Genomic DNA, 6,000 nt, shown 5'->3' with positions numbered 1-6,000 from the left:
GAAAGGTGATGCACTAAAGAAGGAGATATCCTAGAAAGTTGATGCCCTAAAGAAGGCAGGTGGTTGACGCCCTATGAGAGATACCCTTGCCGCCCTCTGTGGCCTCCATGAATTGCTGTATGAAGGATAAGGGAGCCCAATGTCTGCAGACAGGTGGAGGAAGCTGGGTGTTATGTATTTGTAGGAGCACAGTATCACGATCCATGAATAGATGAGGAAGAAGTGGGGTTCTCCTGTATGTGGGCCAGGAAGGATCCCCCCCACTTGCAGCCCCTTATGTGGGGAAGGCGTGTAGGAGAATAGCAGAGATGCACGCACTGAGATAAAGAGAGCGAGACAGGAATGGTTCCAGAGAGAGGAAGGAGCCCGTTCCACAGGAAGAGAGATACGATCCAGAATTACAAACAGATTACACGGAGGAAGAGCACGAGACGGGAGAAGCGGAGAGCGCGGGAGATCGGTAATGAGGACATGGGGGAGGGGTAATTGCCGCCTGTCTCGGCGCTGTCACTTGGACATGACACATTAGACATCGGCGGCTCGTCGTCTTTCCGGGGGCACTGCCTGGCACCTTCACTGTACGGCCAGGTCACAGGTGTACACAGTACTGGGCTTCCCCTCCGCGATCACCTTCCCCAGCCGGCACAGAGCTAACACCGGGGGAGGAGAAGGAAGGAGGGGGAGGGGCTGCCACCTCCCACCGCTCATCTTTCTTCTTTCCTGGGGGCTCCGGAGATTGACCTCGCTAACCCACCCCCCACCCGGCGCCTCCCCCTCCTCCCAGCCAGGGGAGGGACTGCATCGCTCAGCCGCGGCTCCACTGCGTGTACACCAGCCTGCAAATAACAATAATAAACTTTGCTGCGATCGCTACAGACAGGGAAGGAGCCATAGCGCCGGGACTTAGCCGTCACCACCGCCGGTACACACACACGGGATTTATTACTGCCAGGGACGATGGCCGTCCGATCTCCTACTGGGATTTACACGGAGGAGCGCCGCCGGACTCACTGCTCAGCTGTCTAGGCTGGACGGGGGACACGTTATCGGAGCTAGAGACAGCGATCACCCCGAACTACAGGTCTGTATGGGGGGATCGGGGCAATCTGTACATTGTCTGCTATTATATACTCAACTCTTATCGAGTGTAGATACAATGATGGGACTGAGTGTTATATATTGTGATCGGGGACACTCTGCTCTACAATGACAAGTCTATAGAGCGCTGTGATCGGGGAAAGTCTGCTATACGATCATCAGACTGAATGAGAGTCTGTGATCGGAGTGTATAGCGCTGGGTGCGCAATGAGGATCATAGGGATCGGGGAAAAGTCTGCTATACAAAGATGAGACTGAATGAGAGTCTCTATAGAGCGCTGTGATCGGAGTGTATAGCGCTGGGTACGCAATGGGGATCGGGGAAAGTCTGCTATACAATCATGAGACTGAATGAGATATATCCTTGTCTACTAATATGTGTACATCTCTGTGTGTATATATATATATATATATATTCATATATACTGCGCTATGATCGGGAACAAGTCTGCTATACAATGATGAGACTGAATGAGAGTCTCTATAGAGCGCTGTGATCGGAGTGTATAGGGATCGGAGAAAGTCTGCTATACAATGATGAGACTGAATGGGATTTATATATTGTACAGAGATATGAAGGACTGTATGTGTGTGTATATGTATATATTAGCACTGTGATCGGGGGAAAGTCTTCTATACAATGATGAGACTGAGCGGAATATATAATTTGTCTACTAATATATTAGTCTCTATCTATCTACATATATACTGCGCTATGATCGGGGAAAGTCTGCTATACAATCATGAGACTGAATGAGAGTCTCTATAGAGAGTCTGTGATCGGGGATACTCTGCTCTACAATGAGAGTCTCTATAGAGCGCTGTGATCGGAGTGTATAGCGCTGGGTGCGCAATGGGGATCGGGGAAATTCTGCTATACAATGATGAGACTGAATGGGATTTATATTGTACTGATATGAGGGGCTCTGTGTGTATATATATATATATATATATATATATATATATATATATATATATCTATCTCTTATCACTGTGATCAGGGGAACGGCTGCTATACAATTAGACTAAACGAAATATATACTGTCTACTGATGAATGAAAGACTCCTTATATATACTGCGCTGATCGGGGACTCTGCTCTACAATGAGAGTCTCTATAGAGCGCTTTGATCGGAGTGTATAGCGCTGGGTACGCAACGGGGATCGGGTGAAAGTCTGCTATACAATCATCAGACTGAATGGGATTTATATTGATGGATGAGGGGCTCATGTTATATATAGTTCTATATATTGCGCTGTGATCGAGGGGCTCATGTAATATATATATATATAGTTCTATATACTGCGCTGTGATCGGGGATACTCTGCTCTACAATGAGAGTCTCTATAGAGCGCTGTGATCGGAGTGTATAGCGCTGGGTGCGCAATGGGGGATCGGGGAAAGTCTGAATGGGATTTATACTGATGGATGAGGGGCTCCGTAGTCTCTCTCTATAGAAGTATTGCACTGGGATCGGAGTGTATAGCGCTGGGTACGCAGTGGGGGAACGTCTGTTATAGAATGATGAGACGGAACGGAATTCATTGTGACGGATGAGGACTCCGTATAACATATATATAATCTGTATACAAAATATATGATGGTGCTGTGGGGATCGAGGAAAAGTCTGCTATACAATGATAAGACGGAACGAAGTGTATAATAATAATAATAATGTGAGATGACGGGCACAGCGCACGCTGATCTGGTTCTGTGTTCTGATCGGAGTTCCGTTTCTTCGCAATATCTCGGACCCTCCGTATAACTAGATATCTGTCATCTGTCATCGGGTGCTGATCGCAGTTCTATTTTCTGAGCCTTACCGTGTATGTCTGGGGGGTCTCTATAATATAACACTGCGATCGGATGGTATCCAGGGTTCTGTTTTGGAAGTAATGCAATATGTCCATATTGTCATTATATATATATATATATATATGTATATGTGTGTATATATATATATATGTATAAAATCTATAATAATGCGATCAGATGGTTTTCAGGGTTCTGTTTTAGAAGTAATGCAATACATCTATATATATATATATATTGTGATTGTATGGTTTTCAGGGTCCTGTTGTTTTAGAATCTTTGCAATATATACGGTTTTGGCATAAAAACATGTATTTATATTTGTTATTTTTTTTTAAATACCAAAACCGTATATATTGCAAAGATTCTAAAACAACAGAACTTTGAAAACCATACAATCACAATATAATATATATATATTTTTATGCCAAAACCGAATATATTGCATATATATATATATATATATATATATAACATATAGCCCCGTGTTTGGATTTTCTTCTGCGATGTATGGGGTATATATGTATTCTATCGCTGTGTGGCCAAGCGGGATTGTATAGAATGCTGTAATATATGGAGGTCTCCGTATTCCACCGATCGCTGTGTATCTTGTTCTGTAGAGGTTATAGATAGAATCGCAGTCATGTCCGGATGATTGTGTGGGGTATGTCGGCGATCGGTATGGGAGATGATTATGTTGTGGATACGATATGTCGGTGACAGGCTGTGCGGTCATCGATCACTATGATGGGGGGAGAAAGTCCCTGAAGTGGCCGGGTGACAAGTTCCTTTGTGTCCTGGGAAAAGTTGTATGACAGCGGGCACCTCGGGCTGTCCTTGTGTGCAGGACACGGGGCCATTGATTGCGGTGATGTGTGAGGACACTGTGGGGGGGGATGGGTATGCAGGCTGACAAGGGGTTAAGTCTCGCTCTCTAGCGATCAAATAAGGACTCCTGGCAGCCGCTTGTTTGTTCAGCCGACTCCTCGCTGCTGATTTCTCTTCCTGCTCGGGGCACGGCGAGGTTATGAGGAGTGTTCGTGCTGGCCCTTGTCCCTGCGGGCCGCCCCTCCCCCTCCATTAACCCTGACCGTGCCGCCGTGCCCAGACTTTCCGATAAGGCCGGCTTATTATTGAAGGCAGTTCTGCTTCCCCGGTGGAGCCTGTGCGATTGTAAAACACTAATTGGTGGCTTTTATTGCAGCCTTTTAAGATGGTCTCGGTGTGACCTTCTTTATATTGGTTCTCATTAAGCCCCCCCCCACCTCCAGTTAGTGTTGGAAAGAGAGGCGATCGGCTCGTGCGATGTGCTGGGGACGATCGGGGGAGGACAGTAAAACCTGTCTCGGGAAAGATATGAATATGGAAGCAATTAGACAAGATGGGCCATTTCATAAGAGCAATAAAGCAGCGCGGGCTGCGAAGTGACAGCTTTAATGCTCAGCTAGAGGGCTCCTACCGAGCGTGACATGTCTGCTCCATTAACCCCTTCCTTTCTGATAGAATCACATCGGAGTTCCCGCTTATAGCTTAGTAAATATTCACTTCGCAAACCATGATCGCTCATGTGCAGGGAAAATAAAAAAGAGATTTTATTCACAAATAGTTGGACAATTCAAGTCACCAGATTCATGTAAATCTTGCCATCTCTACACCCCTCTATATTTAGGCAACACATCGGGGGTTATCTTCTATTTGGGTACTAGATGAGTATAATTGGAAGATCGGGGTTATCCTCCAGTCATCTATAGGCATTGATAGGGATCGGGGTTATCCTTCAACTGTGTTGTAGTCCTCTATTTTGGTGAGGGTTTAGGGGTTGTCCCCCAGTTATGAACCAGTTATCATAGCAATGATATGGATCGGGAGTTATCATATATAGCAATGAGGGAGATCGGGAGTTATCCTCCTGTTGTGTACTAGTCATATATAGCAATGAGGGAGATCGGGAGTTATCCTCCTGTTGTGTACTAGTCATATATAGCAATGATAGGGATCGGGAGTTATCCTCCTGTTGTGTACTAGTCATATATAGCAATGATAGGGATCGGGAGTTATCCTCCTGTTGTGTACACTAATAGTCATCTATAGCAATGGGGGAGATCGGGAGTTATCCTCCTGTTGTGTACTAGTCATATATAGCAATGAGGGAGATCGGGAGTTATCCTCCTGTTGTGTACTAGTCATATATAGCAATGAGGGAGATCGGGAGTTATCCTCCTGTTGTGTACTAGTCATATATAGCAATGAGGGAGATCGGGAGTTATCCTCCTGTTGTGTACTAGTCATATATAGCAATGATAGGGATCGGGAGTTATCCTCCTGTTGTGTACACTAATAGTCATCTATAGCAATGGGGGAGATCGGGAGTTATCCTCCTGTTGTGTACTAGTCATATATAGCAATGAGGGAGATCGGGAGTTATCCTCCTGTTGTGTACTAGTCATATATAGCAATGAGGGAGATCGGGAGTTATCCTCCTGTTGTGTACTAGTCATATATAGCAATGAGGGAGATCGGGAGTTATCCTCCTGTTGTGTACTAGTCATCTATAGCAATGAGGGAGATCGGGAGTTATCCTCCTGTTGTGTACTAGTCATATATAGCAATGAGGGAGATCGGGAGTTATCCTCCTGTTGTGTACTAGTCATATATAGCAATGATAGGGATCGGGAGTTATCCTCCTGTTGTGTACTAGTCATATATAGCAATGATAGGGATCGGGAGTTATCCTCCTGTTGTGTACTAGTCATATATAGCAATGAGGGAGATCGGGAGTTATCCTCCTGTTGTGTACTAGTCATCTATAGCAATGATAGGGATCGGGAGTTATCCTCCTGTTGTGTACTAGTCATATATAGCAATGAGGGAGATCGGGAGTTATCCTCCTGTTGTGTACACTAATAGTCATCTATAGCAATGGGGGAGATCGGGAGTTATCCTCCTGTTGTGTACTAGTCATCTATAGAAATGAGGGAGATCGGGAGTTATCCTCCTGTTGTGTACTAGTCATATATAGCAATGAGGGAGATCGGGAGTTATCCTCCTGTTGTGTACTAGTCATATATAGCAATGAGGGAGATCGGGAGT

The 6,000-nt window shown here is 45.3% G+C and overlaps 1 protein-coding gene across 3 annotated transcripts in view; it reads left to right on the top strand.

The window, feature by feature from the left end:
* Nucleotides 1–362: 362 nt before the first annotated feature.
* The window catches only part of BCOR (BCL6 corepressor), a 69,314-nt gene continuing 63,676 nt past the window's right edge, over nt 363–6,000 (top strand). For 2 of the 3 annotated variants that reach the window (XM_082244842.1, XM_082244839.1), the window contains exon 1: nt 946–1,081. The gene's annotated coding sequence lies outside the window, so the exon portion shown is untranslated. Of the gene's footprint in view, nt 461–945; nt 1,082–6,000 lie in introns of those variants that run through there. The other variant, XM_082244840.1, reaches the window with a different exon arrangement.

The sequence above is a fragment of the Pelophylax lessonae genome, assembly GCF_965119305.1.
Source record: "Pelophylax lessonae genome assembly, chromosome: 2".
Lineage (NCBI taxonomy): Eukaryota > Metazoa > Chordata > Amphibia > Anura > Ranidae > Pelophylax > Pelophylax lessonae.
Note: the sequence above shows the minus strand (reverse complement) of the source record. Positions and strands in the feature narration are given on the sequence as shown.